Here is a 17,555-nt window from a genome sequence, read left to right on the forward strand (position 1 = left end):
AGGTCTCCCCAGCGCCGCCAGCACTGAACACGCTAGCCGGACATCGGCACAAGTCCTGGGTGAGTTACCTGCAGCATTCATTGGACCACTCCAACCTCCCGGCAATTCAGCGTGCAACAACTTAGCTGATTGCCGGAGGCAGACAGCTCGCTCTCCGCCGACACACAAACTGGCTGGTCGTCAACAGGCAGCGACAGCCGGCGGATAAGCTAGAGCAGTCTGCTTAATAGACTGAGCATATCCACAACTATCAGCTACTACACCTTTCATGTGATGTGTTGTTCACACAAAAAATTCAACATCTATGATAATTGAGCTGGATCTGACGTACACTTTACCCCAAAAAGGAGATATCCAAATATTGGGACTACCACCTGTTGCTATATATCCCATGGGAGTGTAATGTACCTTTTTAAATACTATTCATTTTATTACATGTTGCATTTGATGCGATATATTTTATTGTTGTTTATTCAAATAAATGTATTACATTTATAATTATCCAATTGTCTGGCGCTCTCTGGGTGTGTGTGATCAGTCATACACACTCCCCATTTCCCCTATAGGAACTAGAGACGCCTTCCTCCTTAACTAGCACCCCACCCACCTGTCCCAGATTGCTTTTAATTAGGTTGGAGTCCCAACATTCAAGACTGCACACCTCAGCTTGGCACTATGAGGGTAAGTCCTACTGTACATATATGCTGAGTGTTAGTCTGTGGGACTGTGTTTGGGGCGCTGGGCTCTTTGGGCTGCTGTTGCTGGGCTGCTCCATGGCATCATATCGTACACTTTCAATCACCCCTTTAGTTTGTTTAATATATATGTAGCACCCTTCACATTTATTATTACTTCTTACCTAGGTAAGTCCTATCACATATAATTTCCCCTATCCCTTTTACTATCACTTTAATTTCACACTAATGTGATGCCATGGGGTGGTTCTGCTGGGCTGGCCTGGGGGGCCCTGTGCCCTGGACCAGTCCCAGAGTAGTGTTAGGGACTTGTCCTATTGAGGTAACCTGGATGCGGTGGACAAGCCCATACTAATGGCCATTACTATGCTAATAACCTCAAATGCAATATAGCAAGATATTAAAAGGTCTAGCATATATATTTAGTGTGCACCTGCAAACTCCTCCTCCTGCTTGCAGGTAACAATATAAGCAGGGACAGTACAGTTATTACACAGGGAACACATACCTGCCAAGCTGCACAGCGCCTAGGCAGCCATCAGCGGCACCACTGGTCATTGCAGCATATGAAGACAGTACATTTATAGATTGCTGTGCAGTGTACGAGACAGGGGAGACAAGGGGGTACATATGGCTGAGCATACAGTGCAATGCGATGGATACAGTTTGCATTACAGACAGCGCCGGTTTTGCCTTGTGACCCGTTGAGGTGTACAGGAAACCTGCAATCCTTAGGATAGCGTAATTGTTTGATATATTCGTTCCCAATGAGCAGAAATCTGCATTATGTACACACTCAGGGCTTACCGCAGACACTAAAGAAGGGTGCACACTAGCCAATATATCGGCCATTCGATTAAATAGCCAATATATCGTGAGCGGGTCCGGGGGGGGTGTACCACTAGTATGTCTGATAACGGCGTCATTCACAGACATATCATGCCGGCTCTGCAGCACAGCCGATGCCGACATACCCGTAGATATATCATCGCATCTGTTTGTGTGTACGGGCAGTCCTCCAACGTCTTTTTGGACATAGGTGGCGCTGCATTATTATTAGGATAACGATTTGACACTGAAATAAATATCTGTTTACACACTAGGTGCCTGCTGCAGGGACTAACTGACCTGGGTAGGATCGATAGGATACGATTTAGTATGTGATTTGACATAAGATATCGCATAAGATATAGGATAAGATTTAATATCCATTTCATTACCCCACTATCCACTAGGGCGTGGAGTTGATTTTATATAGCGTGGCGAGCACAGCGAGCCACCGAGCCCGAAGCGTGGCGAGCCCCGCGAGGGTACACGGAATGTATTTTATGGAATTGCATGCGATATTGGTGACTTGCTTTGAAACAACATCCGTGTCCCCTCGCGGGGCTCGCCACGCTTCGGGCTCGGTGGCTCGCCACGCTATATAAAATCAACTCCACGCCCTAGTGGATAGTGGGGTAATGAAATGGATAGAAAATCTTATCCTATATCTTATGCGATATCTTATGTCAAATCACATACTAAATCGTATCCTATCTAGTGGCACCGTGAAACTACACAAGTACCCTGACCTGTTCTAGTATACACACTAGGTGCCTGCTGCATTGACTAACTGACCTGTACTGGGTTACACACTAGGTGCCTGCTGCAGGGACTAACTGACCTGTACTAGTATACACACTAGGTGCCTGCTGCAGGGACTAACTGACCTGTACTGGGTTACACACTAGGTACCTGCTGCAGGGACTAACTGACCTGTACTGGGTTACACACTAGGTGCCTGCTGCAGGGACTAACTGACCTGTACTGGGTTACACACTAGGTGCCTGCTGCCAGGACTAACTGACCTGTACTGGGTTACACACTAGGTACCTGCTGCAGAGACTAACTGACCTGTACTGGGTTACACACTAGGTACCTGCTGCAGGGACTAACTGACCTGTACTGGGTTACACACTAGGTGCCTGCTGCAGAGACTAACTGACCTGTACTGGGTTACACACGGGTACACACTTGGTACCTGCTGCCAGGACTAACTGACCTGTACTGGGTTACACACTAGGTGCCTGCTGCAGGGGCTAAATGACCTGTACTGGGTTACACACTAGGTGCCTGCTGCCAGGACTAACTGACCTGTACTGGGTTACACACTAGGTGCCTGCTGCAGGGACTAACTGACCTGTACTGGGTTACACACTAGGTGCCTGCTGCAGGGGCTAAATGACCTGTACTGGGTTACACACTAGGTGCCTGCTGCAGGGACTAACTGGCCTATACTGGGTTACACACTAGGTGCCTGCTGCAGGGGCTGACTGACCTGTACTGGGTTACACACTAGGTGCCTGCTGCAGAGACTAACTGACCTGTACTAGTATACACACTAGGTGCCTGCTGCAGGGACTAACTGACCTGTACTGGGTTACACACTAGGTGCCTGCTGCAGAGACTAACTGACCTGTACTAGTATACACACTAGGTGCCTGCAGCAGGGACTAACTGATCTGTACTGGGTTACGCACTAGGTGCCTGCTGCAGGGACTAACTGACCTGTTCTAGTATACACACTAGGTGCCTGCTGCAGGGACTAACTGACCTGTACTGGGTTACACACTAGGTGCCTGCTGCATGGACTAACTGACCTGTACTAGTATACATACTAGGTGCCTGCTGCAGGGACTAACTGACCTGTACTGGGTTACACACTAGGTACCTGCTGCAGGGACTAACTGACCTGTTCTAGTATACACACTAGGTGCCTGCTGCAGGGACTAACTGACCTGTACTGGGTTACACACTAGGTGCCTGCTGCAGGGACTAACTGACCTGTACTGGGTTACACACTAGGTGCCTGCTGCAGAGACTAACTGACCTGTACTGGGTTACACACTAGGTACCTGCTGCAGGCACTAACTGACCTGTACTGGGTTACACACTAGGTGCCTGCTGCAGGGACTAACTGACCTGTACTGGGTTACACACGGGTACACACTTGGTACCTGCTGCCAGGACTAACTGACCTGTACTGGGTTACACACTAGGTGCCTGCTGCAGGGGCTAAATTACCTGTACTGGGTTACACACTAGGTGCCTGCTGCCAGGACTAACTGACCTGTACTGGGTTACACACTAGGTGCCTGCTGCAGGGACTAACTGACCTGTACTGGGTTACACACTAGGTGCCTGCTGCAGGGGCTAAATGACCTGTACTGGGTTACACACTAGGTGCCTGCTGCAGGGACTAACTGGCCTATACTGGGTTACACACTAGGTGCCTGCTGCAGGGGCTGACTGACCTGTACTGGGTTACACACTAGGTGCCTGCTGCAGAGACTAACTGACCTGTACTAGTATACACACTAGGTGCCTGCTGCAGGGACTAACTGACCTGTACTTGGTTACACACTAGGTGCCTGCTGCAGAGACTAACTGACCTGTACTAGTATACACACTAGGTGCCTGCAGCAGGGACTAACTGATCTGTACTGGGTTACACACTAGGTGCCTGCTGCAGGGACTAACTGACCTGTTCTAGTATACACACTAGGTGCCTGCTGCAGAGACTAACTGACCTGTACTAGTATACACACTAGGTGCCTGCAGCAGGGACTAACTGATCTGTACTGGGTTACACACTAGGTGCCTGCTGCAGGGATTAACTGACCTGTACTAGTATACACACTAGGTGCCTGCTGCAGGGACTAACTGACCTGTACTGGGTTACACACTAGGTGCCTGCTGCAGGGACTAACTGACCTGTACTAGTATACACACTAGGTGCCTGCTGCAGGGACTAACTGACCTGTACTGGGTTACACACTAGGTGCCTGCTGTAGGGACTAACTGACATGTACTAGTATACACACTAGGTGCCTGCTGCAGGGACTAACTGACCTGTACTGGTTTACTAGTGTTCCTTCTAAGCTTCTTTTGCATGGTGCCGCACCCTGCCCATTTTTAAAACCTCAAAATGCACCATGCCCTTTTTGTGTGTGGCACTGTGAGCCTTACGCTACCCCCAACGCACTGAAATGCCGCAGAGAACTTTCAGTGTGTGCTATCATGTGTAATGGGCATTATGGTGTGTGGTGTAATGTGTAAGAGGCATTACAGTGTATGCAATAATGTGTAATTGTCATTACAACAGAATATGTAATGGGCATAATCCTAGTGCAGTGTGCAATTTTTTATATATACATACAATAAGACCCTCCACTAGCCTCCAAACTTTCAAGTGTTCCCTAAAAACTCACCTCTTCAGGCAAGCCTATAGAATAGAATAGAATCAACTTTATTGGCCATGTGTGCTTGCGCACACTAGGAATTTTTTGTGGATTACAGTGCAGCATCAAGCAGGGATGAAAAGGGCGGGAGGGAGACATTACATATATTACATAAAGACATTACAAGCATTTAATTTCTAGCTACGACTATCATATTTAAGTTCCACAGGCATAACCCTCTCAGGCACTTATGTATTATATAGCTTCCCTTCTGGACTTGTAACTTGGTGGGACTGCTATACAGTACTATTACTGGTGCCTGTCCTTGTGTTTCCCTCCTATATCCCTATAGATTTTAAGCTTGCAACAGGGCCCTCCTACCTCCAAGTCTGTCTGTTGTTACCAAGTTTGTTTTATCTCTGTCTACCATTGTAAACGCAAGGGAATCTGCTGCGCTATATAAGACACTGTAACGGAATCTGCTGCGATATATAAAAAACTGTAACGGAATCTGCTGTGCTATATAAGAAACTGTAACGGAATCTGCTGCGCTATATAAGACACTGTAACGGAATCTGCTGCGCTATATAAGGCGCTGTAACGGAATCAGCTGCGCAATATAAGACGCTGTAACGGAATCTGCTGCGCTATATAAGACACTGTAACGGAATCTGCTGCGCTATATAAGACACTGTAACGGAATCTGCTGCGCTATATAAGACGCTGTAACGGAATCTGCTGCTCTATATAAGACACTGTAACGGAATCTGCTGCGCTATATAAGACGCTGTAACGGAATATGATACGCTATATAAGACGCTGTAACGGAATCTGCTGCGATATATAAAAAACTGTAACGGAATCTGCTGTGCTATATAAGAAACTGTAACGGAATCTGCTGCGCTATATAAGACACTGTAATGGAAGAGGAGCAGCAGAACACAAGGACAAGCTCTGACACTTGAGAGAGGAATCTGCTGCACTATATAAGACACTGTAACGGAATCTGCTGCACTTTATAAGACACTGTAATGGGAATCTGCTGCGCTATATAAGACACTGTAACGGAATCTGCTGCGCTATATAAGACACTGTAACGGAATCTGCTGCACTATATAAGACACTGTAACGGAATCTGCTGCGCTATATAAGACGCTGTCACATAATCTGCTGCGCTATATAAGACACTGTAATGGAAGAGGAGCAGCAGAACACAAGGACAAGCTCTGACACTTGAGAGAGGAATCTGCTGCACTATATAAGACACTGTAACAGAATCTGCTGCACTTTATAAGACACTGTAATGGGAATCTGCTGCACTATATAAGACGCTGTAACGGAATCTGCTGCGCTATATAAGACACTGTAACGGAATCTGCTGCGCTATATAAGACGCTGTAACGGAATCTGCTGCGCTATATAAGACACTGTAACGGAATCTGCTGCACTTTATAAGACACTGTAATGGGAATCTGCTGCACTATATAATACACTGTAACGGAATCTGCTGCGCTATATAAGACGCTGTAACGGAATCTGCTGCGCTATATAAGACGCTGTAACGGAATCTGCTGCGCTATATAAGACACTGTAATGGAATCTGCTGCGCTATATAAGACACTGTAACGGAATCTGCTGCACTATATAAGACACTGTAACAGAATCTGCTGCGCTATATAAGACACTAACGGAATCTGCTGCACTATATAAGACACTGTAACAGAATCTGCTGCGCTATATAAGACACTGTAATGGAATCTGCTGTGCTATAGACACTGTAACGGAATCTGTTGCACTATATAAGACACTGTGACGGAATCTGCTGCGCTATATAAGACACTGTAACGGAATCTGCTGCGCTATATAAGACACTGTAACGGAATCTGCTGCGCTATATAAGACACTGTAACGGAATCTGCTGCGCTATATAAGACGCTGTCACATAATCTGCTGCGCTATATAAGACACTGTAACGGAATCTGCTGCGCTATATAAGACGCTGTAACGGAATATGCAGCGCTATATAAGACGCTGTAACGGAATCTGCTACGCTATATAAGACACTGTAATGGGAATCTGCTGCGCTATATAAGACACTGTAACGGAATCTGCTGCGCTATATAAGACACTGTAACGGAATCTGCTGCACTATATAAGACACTGTAACGGAATCTGCTGCGCTATATAAGACGCTGTCACATAATCTGCTGCGCTATATAAGACACTGTAATGGAAGAGGAGCAGCAGAACACAAGGACAAGCTCTGACACTTGAGAGAGGAATCTGCTGCACTATATAAGACACTGTAACGGAATCTGCTGCACTTTATAAGACACTGTAATGGGAATCTGCTGCACTATATAATACACTGTAACGGAATCTGCTGCGCTATATAAGACGCTGTAACGGAATCTGCTGCGCTATATAAGACGCTGTAACGGAATCTGCTGCGCTATATAAGACACTGTAATGGAATCTGCTGCGCTATATAAGACACTGTAACGGAATCTGCTGCACTATATAAGACACTGTAACAGAATCTGCTGCGCTATATAAGACACTAACGGAATCTGCTGCACTATATAAGACACTGTAACAGAATCTGCTGCGCTATATAAGACACTGTAATGGAATCTGCTGTGCTATAGACACTGTAACGGAATCTGTTGCACTATATAAGACACTGTGACGGAATCTGCTGCGCTATATAAGACACTGTAACGGAATCTGCTGCGCTATATAAGACACTGTAACGGAATCTGCTGCGCTATATAAGACACTGTAACGGAATCTGCTGCGCTATATAAGACGCTGTCACATAATCTGCTGCGCTATATAAGACACTGTAATGGAAGAGGAAGAGGAGCAGCAGAACACAAGGACATGCACTGACACTTGAGGGAGGAAGACTCAGGGGAAATTTGAGGAAGAATTACTTTACAGAAAGAGTAGTAGATAAGTGGAATAGCCTCCCATCCGATTTGCATCCTATCTTGACTATATAGTGCAGATCTGCACTATATAGACAAGGCAGCCAAGACTTTCTGGCTTCCGATACGTGAACATCCGATGTTGATCCGATGCCGATCCGATGTTGACTATATCGTCAACATCGGAAAGGAAATCGGACCGTGTGTACAAAGCATTAGAGTATGGTAATTACGAGTGTAGTGTGCAGAGTTCAGTGTGACCTGAAAAGTAAAAGATTAGAATAAAAATGTTTACACTCCCTTGGAGTGGTGGAGAGTCCTTGCCTGACTGTCCCTACTAAGCGGCTGATGTTACCTTTGCCGCGTGCTCCGATCCCGGAGGTTGGCGGCGGGGGCTGCTGCACTTCTGAGCAGGATGCTTGTATTCGCGGCTGTGATGCCGCGGCTCCGATTGCCGGGTAAATTCGGTGAGGGGGGAGGATGGACCGGCGTCCTGATGTGCTGCTTTGAGGGTTCAGTTAGGTGACAGTATTTCTCCAGGCTGCTCCAACGCGTTTCGTGCCTATCAGGCACTTTTTCAAGGATGCAGTGTTGATTTAGGCCACAGTTTGAAGACCCATGCTCTAGTTCTTAGACTTTGTCACTCTTTTCAGTCACCATTTCATCAACTACTTGGTTACTCCCAACATGACCCTCTCCAGGAGGGACAGCATCCCGCTCAGAAGTGCAGCAGCCCCCGCCACCAACCTCCGGGATCGGAGCACGCGGCAAAGGTAACATCAGCCGCTTAGTAGGGAGAGTCAGGCAAGGACTCTCCACCACTCCAAGGGAGTGTAAACATTTTTATTCTAATCTTTTACTTTTCAGGTCACACTGAACTCTGCACACTACACTCGTAATTAACATACTCTAACTATAATCACATAGTTTGGTTAATTCCTTGAACCTACTTTTTACTATTTATTTATTTATCTTTCTTTTTTTTTTTTTTATTGTACCCTCTCCTGCCTGGACCAGTCATACTACACTACCCCGTATACCAATCCTAGCGCTCCTAGCTGAATAATAATACTTTTATTGGAGCAGCTTATCATACTCAGAGCGCGGTCAAAAAACAAAAAACCACGGATGGCTGGCGGGGGGCGTGCGTTTGCCGCGGTGGCATTAACCTACTTGCAGGCCCTATGTGCAGGAGTGTTCCTAGGTTGTAGCACTGGGTAACCCTACGCAGACGCTGCTTTCTCCTGTGTACTTATTGCTATTACCTCCATCCATTGCTGTCTTCCTGCGAGATAATCCTCAGCATAACCACAAAAGTCTGGTTTCAATTATTTCAATGAATCTCTTTGCAGCATTTACCTGAAAATGCAACAAAATGACACAAATGACAAGATACAGGTCAATGTTATATGAAAACTATGTGAACGTCATTGTCACCACGTGCCTCAGGAATTCTCCCCTCCATGGCTTCGATTTGTCGTCTGCCGCTCTCCCGTACTGATGGAATTTACATTTTATTCCAGTGACACCTTACATACGAGTTGACGGATTAATAAGCAGACATCTTGCCCCTAACACTGATGCTATGAGCAGAGGATAGACAGGTATTTATATGTATATCCGCACGCATGTACATACATTGTTATCCGCTGCATGGACAAAATCATGAGAAACTCATCTCAACCATTTCCTGTGTCGACAACGGACATGTCGACCTAACAACCGCGTGCCCTTTCCAATCTAGCTCTGTTAAAAAGTGAATCAGGGCGGAGAATGTTCTCACCTCCATCACAAGCTTTATACAGCCAGCAGATAAAGAGCTGATATGGGGCAAAAAGCTAAAATGGTAAAGCATAGCATACCGGTTTTGCTTAATATGAGACTATTGGCCTTGTACAGTACCCGGGTGGCTGACAGACGTCTAGGTCGACAGTCAATAGGTCGATAGAAAATGGTCAACATACATATTGTATAGCCGACATGGTCAAAAGTTTAACATGAGCAAAAGGTTGGCATGGCAACGGTCAACCTGAGTTTTGCTTATTTTTTTCTTACTTTTTGGGACTTTTCCATACATTATCCTCAACATGGACTCCGAGGGGATGTGATACTCAAATTAGGGGTCCCCTTGCTCAAAAAAACCTGAGAAACGATGTTGACCTTTTCATGTGTCAACCTTTTTCCAGTGTCGATCTTGTGCATGTCAACCTCTTGGTATTGGCTTAGACACTGTTGACCTAGAGACACTGTCCATCTGCTACACCACACTCACCTTGTACAGAGGATTTATTAACATATTTTTATTAAAATGTGTGACCTCCCAGTCCCCCAACAAGCACCGTTGTCTGTTTGGTCATGTCATGTGTAACTACAAGCACCAGCAAGCCCACACCTGCAGCAGAATATTTCTACCGTTAAGTTTCTGCAATTACTGGTCCAATATAGTCATATGGCATGGGGGGGGGGGGGGGCAGTATAGACAGGGGGTGCTTGTGACACATACTCTACACAATATAGAGGGGTGTCGTCAGAGCACAAAATAATCCCTTTCCCAATCCTATTAGTGGGGCCCCACAAGTTACTTGCCTGGGCCCGCACCTAGCCCCAGCGGCTGAATGCGCTATTATTGTACCTGCAGGGGCCGCTGGTGACAGCCAGTGCTGGCGACTGTACGGAGGACACCGGGTGACCGGACATCAGAGGCCGGCCAGCAGCTCCAGCGGGACCCGACGTCACGTGTGGACCGGGAGACTAGGAGGAGGAGATAGAACTGACGCACCGCACCACGTGATACAACGTAAGGCGGGAAGAGCCGCTCCGCGCGCCGTCTGCGGGACCCCTCGCAGCCAATCACATTCTTCCCTGAGATGCGTCACCGGTCACTCTCTGGGGATCTAGCATAGAGAGGGCGGGCGCGGGGGATGCTGGGTAAGTATAGCTCACGTCTCTCAGTCTCTCATATCTGAGTAGGATGCTGGGTGGGCATCTCTACCCTCCCCTGCCTGGTGATGCCACAGGCACCCTCCCCTCAGGGGAACTGGCATGCTGTACCCGTCCCAATCTGAGCCTTGTCAGGAGCTTTGTCTATTTATATATATCATATTTCCCCTAAGTAGTACATATGGGTAAGAGATTTATGCTGGGTACACACAGGAACGTACGACCTGCTCATGACAGTACTCGCTGGTGGCCGTGCCCGGACAGTACTCGCTGGTGGCCGTGCCCGGACAGTTCTCGCTGGTGGCCGTGCCCGGACAGTACTCGCTGGTGGCCGTGCCCGGACAGTACTCGCTGGTGGCCGTGCCCGGACAGTTCTCGCTGGTGGCCGTGCCCGGACAGTTCTCGCTGGTGGCCGTGCCCGGACAGTACTCGCTGGTGGCCGTGCCCGGACAGTACTCGCTGGTGGCCGTGCCCGGACAGTTCTCGCTGGTGGCCGTGCCCGGACAGTACTCGCTGGTGGCCGTACCCGGACAGTACTCGCTGGTGGCCGTGCCCGGACAGTTCTCGCTGGTGGCCGTGCCCGGACAGTACTCGCTGGTGGCCGTGCCCGGACAGTACTCGCTGGTGGCCGTGCCCGGACAGTTCTCGCTGGTGGCCGTGCCCGGACAGTACTCGCTGGTGGCCGTGCCCGGACAGTACTCGCTGGTGGCCGTGCCCGGACAGTTCTCGCTGGTGGCCGTGCCCGGACAGTTCTCGCTGGTGGCCGTGCCCGGACAGTTCTCGCTGGTGGCCGTGCCCGGACAGTTCTCGCTGGTGGCCGTGCCCGGACAGTACTCGCTGGTGGCCGTGCCCGGACAGTTCTCGCTGGTGGCCGTGCCCGGACAGTTCTCGCTGGTGGCCGTGCCCGGACAGTTCTCGCTGGTGGCCGTGCCCGGACAGTTCTCGCTGGTGGCCGTGCCCGGACAGTTCTCGCTGGTGGCCGTGCCCGGACAGTACTCGCTGGTGGCCGTGCCCGGACAGTACTCGCTGGTGGCCGTGCCCGGACAGTTCTCGCTGGTGGCCGTGCCCGGACAGTACTCGCTGGTGGCCGTACCCGGACAGTACTCGCTGGTGGCCGTGCCCGGACAGTTCTCGCTGGTGGCCGTGCCCGGACAGTACTCGCTGGTGGCCGTGCCCGGACAGTACTCGCTGGTGGCCGTGCCCGGACAGTTCTCGCTGGTGGCCGTGCCCGGACAGTTCTCGCTGGTGGCCGTGCCCGGACAGTACTCGCTGGTGGCCGTGCCCGGACAGTACTCGCTGGTGGCCGTGCCCGGACAGTTCTCGCTGGTGGCCGTGCCCGGACAGTACTCGCTGGTGGCCGTGCCCGGACAGTACTCGCTGGTGGCCGTGCCCGGACAGTTCTCGCTGGTGGCCGTGCCCGGACAGTACTCGCTGGTGGCCGTGCCCGGACAGTACTCGCTGGTGGCCGTGCCCGGACAGTACTCGCTGGTGGCCGTGCCCGGACAGTTCTCGCTGGTGGCCGTGCCCGGACAGTTCTCGCTGGTGGCCGTGCCCGGACAGTACTCGCTGGTGGCCGTGCCCGGACAGTACTCGCTGGTGGCCGTGCCCGGACAGTTCTCGCTGGTGGCCGTGCCCGGACAGTACTCGCTGGTGGCCGTACCCGGACAGTACTCGCTGGTGGCCGTGCCCGGACAGTTCTCGCTGGTGGCCGTGCCCGGACAGTACTCGCTGGTGGCCGTGCCCGGACAGTACTCGCTGGTGGCCGTGCCCGGACAGTTCTCGCTGGTGGCCGTGCCCGGACAGTACTCGCTGGTGGCCGTGCCCGGACAGTACTCGCTGGTGGCCGTGCCCGGACAGTTCTCGCTGGTGGCCGTGCCCGGACAGTTCTCGCTGGTGGCCGTGCCCGGACAGTTCTCGCTGGTGGCCGTGCCCGGACAGTTCTCGCTGGTGGCCGTGCCCGGACAGTACTCGCTGGTGGCCGTGCCCGGACAGTACTCGCTGGTGGCCGTGCCCGGACAGTTCTCGCTGGTGGCCGTGCCCGGACAGTACTCGCTGGTGGCCGTACCCGGACAGTACTCGCTGGTGGCCGTGCCCGGACAGTTCTCGCTGGTGGCCGTGCCCGGACAGTACTCGCTGGTGGCCGTGCCCGGACAGTACTCGCTGGTGGCCGTGCCCGGACAGTTCTCGCTGGTGGCCGTGCCCGGACAGTACTCGCTGGTGGCCGTGCCCGGACAGTACTCGCTGGTGGCCGTGCCCGGACAGTTCTCGCTGGTGGCCGTGCCCGGACAGTTCTCGCTGGTGGCCGTGCCCGGACAGTACTCGCTGGTGGCCGTACCCGGACAGTACTCACTGGTGGCCGTGCCCGGACAGTTCTCGCTGGTGGCCGTGCCCGGACAGTACTCACTGGTGGCCGTGCCCGGACAGTTCTCGCTGGTGGCCTTGCCCGGACAGTGCTCGCTGGTGGCCGTGCCCGGACAGTACTCACTGGTGGTCGTACCCGGACAGTACTCGCTGGTGGCCGTGCCCGGACAGTACTCACTGGTGGCCGTGCCCGGACAGTTCTCGCTGGTGGCCGTGCCCGGACAGTACTCACTGGTGGCCGTGCCCGGACAGTACTCACTGGTGGCCGTACCCGGACAGTTCTCGCTGGTGGCCGTACCCAGACAGTACTCGCTGGTGGCCGTGCCCGGACAGTGCTCGCTGGTGGCCGTGCCCGGACAGTTCTCGCTGGTGGCCGTGCCCGGACAGTTCTCACTGGTGGCCGTGCCCGGACAGTACTCGCTGGTGCCCGTACCCGGACAGTGCTCGCTAGTGGCCGTGCCCGGACAGTACTCGCTGGTGGCCGTGCCCGGACAGTACTCGCTGGTGCCCGTACCCGGACAGTACTCGCTGGTGCCCGTACCCGGACAGTACTCACTGGTGGCCGTGGGTCCTATGTTGGAGGTAAGTTACACCGCAGTGAGCGCAATGAATGGACTAGTTCTGTAGAAGTGTATAGGGACAGTGGAGAGCGCAGGTAAGAAGATCAAGGCTCTGATTTCTCCAGTGTTAGCCCTATTATAAGTGGCAGCCATTCTCCAGCTTTGTACTACACACCCTCCAACATGACCCATTCAATTAGGTACAAAATACTCTGCTCCTGGACAAGTGTGTTCTCAAAATGGGCAAAACCCTGCTGCACTGCAGGTGGGGCAGATGTAACACACGTGCAGAGAGAGTTAGAGTTGGGTGAGTTATTTTATTTCTGTGTAGTTTAATACTGGCTGCAATATAGATATCAGTTTCAACACACCACTGAAATCTAACGCTCTGCACCTGCTACATCCGCCCCACCTGCAGTGCACATTGCTTTGCCCATTTTGAGAACAAATTTGTCCTGAGATCAGGTCTGAATTAGGCCCAGAGTTGGGCTTATGTTAGTCCACATATTTTATGATTGGCAGCCGCCAGCTCTCACGTGGACCATAAATTAAATTTTATCGTAGACCAAAAGCCAGCACCACCGCTACAACTGCCCCGTGGTACCTACTGTGCCATGGCACCCAGTTTGGGAAGCCCTGACCTGTGCCATACTAAGTGCAAGCGATATGACTGCAATAGGCCTCCGCACATCATACACCCGACTCAGTAGCGCCCAAGGCTGGAGATAGCCGCGAGATGAGACCCTACTTCTATTTCTGATTAGCTAAAGCTGTGCTGAGCTGCAGAGGAAGGTAGGAAATACACAGTACGCAACATATACCTGTTTTATTTCTTTCTAATATAGCAGCGAATGCTGGGGGCTCATGCAAGGGTGCAGAATCTGCAATGGTCACATATACCATACACAGGGTGGCGGGTCTCTGTGCATCAGGGTTACAGAAAAGACTTTGGCTACAAAGAGCTTTTAGCTATGTCGGCTTCTCTCATTTTCTCTCTTTACACAGAACGCAGCTGATTTTAGGAGAGTTGACAATCCACATCCTGGATAAATCTCTCCTTTTCTTCTCCAGCATCTGATCTGCTGACAGGCTGCATCAGGTAGTGTGCGTATGCATGATGAGATAATGCAGGGGGGGCAGAGGGTCAGCCCAGTTCCTTTGCTGTGCTTACCATTCAAATATTTCTAGAAGGATTCCATGTGAGACAAACACGGATTACAAATAACACGGGGTCACTACCTGCTTGGCCTCAGAGCTAACGACCCATGAATAACCCTCCTCCTTCCACTCATGGATATTTATTTAGGATGCATTTGTTTTTACTTGTAAAACCCGCAACCACTAATTATTGTGGTAAATGTATTTTATTTACTGCTGTTACTGAACGTGACTGAGCTCAATGTACAGTAGGTCAATTTTCCCATTTAGAGCTACTTTGAGCTCAAAATCACCTAGTGTGTATGGGCGGGCGATGATCGGTGAGCACTTGTGCACGCTCCCGCGTCATCGCCGGCCACCGCCATTTGTCGGCTGGTATAACTGGCCGAGTGAACCACTTTCCATAGTCTCATCCAATGAAAAGTGGTTTGCTCTCCGTGAAATCGTTTGGCTGGGTGAAAATCGCTCAGTATGTATTGGTCAGCGATTTTCATAACATCGCTAATGGGCAAAAACGCCAGTGAGAACGCACCTTTAAACTTGGGTTTGCTGGGCCCCTGCTCTCCTCTCTTTTCTCATGACATGAGCCTTGCGGGATAATAAGCGATATAGTGGCCTATACAACGGGAAGTAACTCTTTCCAGTATGTAACCATATGCTAAGAATAAACATACTGGTGGCAACCGACCATTTTCTTGAAAAATGCCTGCGCACCAAAGCGTTTTAAAGAACGTCAGCGTCGGCCTCGATCAGTCGGTCTCTGTCGCAGAGTTGTGCAAGGTTCAGACTTACTCACATTTGCACAGACGGCAAAAATCTTTCAAAGGTTCTGGAATTGCGGATGGATCTGCGGGTGGATAGAGGTCTGCAATTGTTTCGCAATTCACTCGCAGACCTGCGTTGAGCATTTTCTCTTTCTGTCTGGGCGGCAGCTTTCTACTCACAGTCATCTGCACCTTCTCAGATTAGCAGTCAGGTCTGAATTAGGCCCACTGGTGCGCAAATTAAGGGGGGGGGGGAGCCTGGAGGGACAGTGTTTTGGAAGACAATGATACAACTACATCCCATTATTATGTGCGCCAAGGTACTAAGAATTGTCGTAATTATATATATATATATATATATATATTTTTTTTTTTTATCTGTAATTTTATAGATTTGACCATGTGCCCTGCACATGTTTGCACCCCAATATAACATTTTAACTTAAAGGGGAAGAACAACTCCTGGGTTTAAAATACCTTATTAATTGACTCGCAAAGCTGTGACTTTTGCAGATTTGCGAATCAATCAGAATGGCCTCCACAATGTACAGCTGAGGGGTGTCAGGGTGAGGGGACATACAAGAGGTGGAATGGTTTTGGGGTACAGGGACACATATATAAGTCAATTTACTATCATTCAAGTTAGCTGTCTTGGCCGTAAAATGCATCTCGGTCATTTACGAAACACAAAAGCCGGCAGAGTTTGCGCAAATCAACCTGGAAAACACGGTAGTACCACAGGCAGGCCCGTGTGCAGACTCCACCTGTGCCACCTCTTCTAACCTGGGCACTAGGGGACCCTATCGCATTTCCAGAGTCTACAGCGCATGCGGTGGTCTCCAGGAAAATGATACGTGGCCATTTACCCAGTGATTTTCTTACTGAGTGTGCATGAAACGCCGGGAAAATGTCCATCACACCCTTTATCTGGTGATGTTTTCATCATTGCTTCTGCTGACATGGGACTCCGGAGGGTAAGTATTGAAGAAAATGGGTTCGTGGTATGTGTTGTGTTGGTCCCGGTGGACCCCAGTGCACCCATCATAAATACGCATATTGGAACAGCCAGGTATATGGCTGAAAGAGACTGAGTTTGCCGATCACGACTGATTCGTGGTACGAATGGGTACGATTGGGATTGGCCGTGATTGGCCTAAAAATACGACAAATTCTGCAAATTACTAAGATGCCAAATTCTCAGGATTCGTATCATCCAATGGTGAAGTCATTGGTATTTGGCTGATGAGTATCCCGGCAGCCAAATTCGGACAAGCCTGAAGCATTGCACGGATCAGTCAGATCCGTACGATGCCTCCCTGTGCAAAATTTTTTTAGAAAAAATGTAATAAATAATTTAAAAAAATTGCATAAGTATAAATGTTTTTCCAAAGACTAAAAAAAAATGGTGGGTCTTGGGCCGGTCCAGGTTACAAAAACACGGGGGACAAAAAGTGTTTTTATAACCAGCACCAGACAGCAGTGTAATGCCACGGCCAGAGGAAACTTTTTATACAAGTTCCGCCGGCCAAAGCATGACAACTCTGGTTGTCATGTTAAAAAGGGGCAGAGTAGATGGGCCAAGTGGTTCTTATCTGCTTTAAAATTCTATGTTTCTGTGCTTCTATGTCAGCCCTGGCCGGGTCCCTGGGGGAGTGCCTACCCCCCCCCCCCTTCCTCAAAGTCAATTGAATTTGCAGTCAGCCTGCATTGCCAGTTATCACCATATGCTGTGTACACATGGTCCAACCTGGTGGCCGTCGATATGGATTCGATATCGACGGCAGCTGAGACCCAGCATCGGCCAGGAGGGAAGGAGGGAGGATGGAGTGCCGGGGGAGGGAGGGGTGGTGCTGCATTGAGCAGCATGAAATTGCGTTCGATCTAGCAGATCGAAGCAGAAATGTACTTGCCTGCCACAGGGCCA

At 50.2% G+C, this 17,555-nt stretch overlaps 1 protein-coding gene and 1 long non-coding RNA gene across 3 annotated transcripts in view; one reads left to right on the top strand and one right to left on the bottom strand.

Moving 5' to 3' along the window:
* The window catches only part of PROX1 (prospero homeobox 1), a 91,620-nt gene extending 81,002 nt beyond the window's left edge, over positions 1 to 10,618 (bottom strand). The window contains exons 1-2 of one of the 2 annotated variants that reach the window (XM_083175179.1): positions 10,481 to 10,618; positions 9,114 to 9,207 (exon numbers count right to left, since the gene is read on the bottom strand). The gene's annotated coding sequence lies outside the window, so the exon portion shown is untranslated. The remainder of the gene's footprint in view (positions 1 to 9,113; positions 9,208 to 10,480) is intronic. The other variant, XM_083175182.1, reaches the window with a different exon arrangement.
* Positions 10,619 to 14,712: 4,094 nt separating this feature from the next.
* Positions 14,713 to 17,555, top strand: part of LOC146062443 (uncharacterized) — a 64,798-nt gene continuing 61,955 nt past the window's right edge. The window contains exon 1 of the long non-coding RNA XR_014471320.1: positions 14,713 to 14,808. This is a non-coding gene — a long non-coding RNA (uncharacterized LOC146062443). The remainder of the gene's footprint in view (positions 14,809 to 17,555) is intronic.

This window comes from Crinia signifera, chromosome 3 (genome assembly GCF_055691185.1).
Source record: "Crinia signifera chromosome 3, ASM5569118v1, whole genome shotgun sequence".
Taxonomy (NCBI): domain Eukaryota; kingdom Metazoa; phylum Chordata; class Amphibia; order Anura; family Myobatrachidae; genus Crinia; species Crinia signifera.